Here is a 2,984-nt window from a genome sequence, read left to right as displayed (position 1 = left end):
GTTGACTCTGGTGAATCAAGGTCAAGGTGGTGAATTCAGAGTTGATGAAAATGGTGTTTTGAAATTTGGTAATCGGGTGTGTATTCCGGATGTTGCCGAGCTTAAGAAGAGTATTCTTGAAGAAGGACATCGTAGTGGCCTGAGTATTCATCCTGGAGCTACGAAGATGTATCATGATTTGAAAAAGTTATTTTGGTGGCCGGGAATGAAGAAAGAAATTGCAAGTTTTGTTTATTCCTGTTTGACTTGTCAGAAGTCAAAGATTGAGCATCAGAAGCCGTCTGGGCTAATGCAACCGTTGGCTATTCCAGAGTGGAAGTGGGATAGTATCAGTATGGATTTTGTTTCTGGTTTACCGAGGACAAGTAAGAATTTTGAAGCTATTTGGGTGATTGTGGATAGATTGACGAAGTCGGCTCGTTTCATTCCGATCAGAATGGATTATCCGTTAGAGAAATTGGCTGAGTTGTATATTGAGAAGATTGTAAGTCTGCATGGTATTTCGTCGAGTATTGTTTCGGACAGAGATCCTAGATTTACATCGAAATTCTGGGAAGGTTTGCAGAAGGCTTTGGGAACTAAACTGAGATTGAGCTCTGCATATCATCCGCAGACTGATGGTCAGACTGAGAGGACGATTCAGTCATTAGAGGATCTTTTGAGAGCTTGTGTTTTGGAAAAGGGAGGTGCTTGGGATTGTTATTTGCCTTTGATTGAGTTTACCTACAACAATAGTTTTCATTCGAGTATTGGTATGGCACCATTTGAAGCTTTGTATGGTAGGAGATGTCGGACACCGTTGTGTTGGTATGAGTCCGGTGAGAGTGCTGTGATTGGACCGGAGATTATTCAACAAACTACGGAAAAGATTAAGATGATTCAGGAGAAGATGAGAATTGCTCAGAGTCGTCAGAAGAGTTATCATGATAAGAGGAGGAAGTCACTTGAGTTCCAAGAGGGGGATCATGTGTTTCTTCGTGTCACTCCGATAACTGGTGTTGGCCGAGCTTTGAAGTTGAAGAAGTTGACACCGCGATTTATTGGTCCTTATCAGATTTTGGAGAGGATAGGAGAAGTAGCCTATCGTATCGCTTTACCGCCGTCACTTGCGAATTTGCATGAGGTTTTTCATGTGTCTCAGTTGAGGAGGTATATTCATGATCCGTCGCATGTGATCCAAGTAGATGATGTACAGGTGAGAGATAACCTGACTGTTGAAACATCGCCTATGAGGATTGAGGATCGAGAGTTAAAGCAGTTGCGGGGTAAAGAGATTGCCTTAGTGAAGGTAGCTTGGGGAGGACCAGCAGGTGGCAATGTGACTTGGGAGCTGGAGAGTCAGATGAAAGAGTCCTATCCAGAGTTTTGCTTGAGGTATGTTTTCGAGGACGAAAACTCTTTTAGTGGGGGAGAGTTGTAACACCCCAAATAAAGAAAAAAGAATTATTTAATTAAGTTGATAATATAATTATTAATTTAATTAAATAAATTGGATTATTGGATTATTATTATTATTATTATTATTACTTTGGAATAATAATAATTGGAATATATATATAAGTGGGAATAAAGAAAAGGGTTTCATTCTTAACAAAGAAATTTCACGTGAAACTCAGAGAAGCTGCAGAGAAGAGGAAAAAGGGCAAAGAGCCGAAAAGCACGGTTGAGGAACGGAAAAGCTAAAGCTTAGAGAATTGCCGGATTATCTCAGGTAAGGGGGGTTTATCGTCGGTTAATGGGTATTATAGATTAACATGTCATGGGTAGTGATAAGCCGTTGATTTAACCCTAATTGGGACTGTATATGCTGAAATTGACGTTGGATAAACCGTGGTAAAAACTGCTAATCGAATTGATAGTTGTGTGAGTCGTAAATGTTAGACTATAGCACGGATCACAATTAAAAACTTGATTCGGCACTACTAAATTAAAGACAAATTAGGTTTTCTTAGAAAGGGTTTTAGATGCGGAAGCGGCCGGAAAACCTGATCTGTGTGAAGCTGACGGAACTTGGAATAACTCAGAAAAATCTGAGTCTGCGCGCGAGCGGTCGACCATAGGGTCGGCGTGCGCTGACCCGTGGGGCATGCGTCGACTGCATGCGTCGACGCAAGGCATTTTGGCGCCGACCCGTGAGTTAAGCGTCGACCCCATGCGTCGACGCAAGGGGTCTTTGCGCCGACTCCCTCCAGTTGAGCAGAGCCTTTGCGCCGACCGCGAACTTTGAGTTGACCCCTACGGTCGACTCAAAGCCTTCAATTTTGTTCGTAGACGTGCATGATGGTTTTTTTGTCAGCAGCGAAACTTGATAACACTGTTGCAGTGTGGAAAATAGTTGATTTTTATGTTGTAAATGCAATTGGTAGTTGCCTTATTGCAGTTAAATTGATGAATAAAAATTGTTGGGTTTGTGTTGTGAAATGTTGATGCAATTATGTTGAAAAGTTAAATTCTAAGTTGTGTTGAAAAATACTGAGTTGTAGGCTGATGAGCCAAAGTTGATTTTAAGTTGCTTTGTTGAAAAATACTGAGTTATAGGCTGATGAGCCAAAGTTGATTTAAGTTGTTTTGTTGAAAAGCTGTTGTGTTGCTGTTGCTATTATGTTGTTAAAGTTTCAAGTCGTACATGTCATATACATCCATATGCATTAAGTCGGAGCTTCGTCTCACACCACGTTGGCCTGGATTGGCAAAAATATGGGGCTTTTGCTCATACCACGTTGGCCTGGATTGGCAAAATTTTAAGTTGAAAGTTGAAGGCTTATGCCTTGATGCCCACTAAACTGGCAATGATTTTAAGTTGGGAGTTTTACTCCAAATGGTACCACATGCATGAAGAGTCGAGTCTCATTGAGTTGCATTTTATGTTGTTATTGAGTTGCCTTTACGTTGTGTTTGAATATGATAATTGAGTTGACTGTGCCGTTGCCTAATGCATGATATAATTAGGGTGATTAACGTGTAGAATTACTTAACATAACATG

Source organism: Lathyrus oleraceus, chromosome 1 (genome assembly GCF_024323335.1).
Source record: "Lathyrus oleraceus cultivar Zhongwan6 chromosome 1, CAAS_Psat_ZW6_1.0, whole genome shotgun sequence".
NCBI lineage: Eukaryota > Viridiplantae > Streptophyta > Magnoliopsida > Fabales > Fabaceae > Lathyrus > Lathyrus oleraceus.
The sequence above is the reverse complement of the archived record's forward strand: the minus strand, read 5'-3'. Positions refer to the sequence as shown.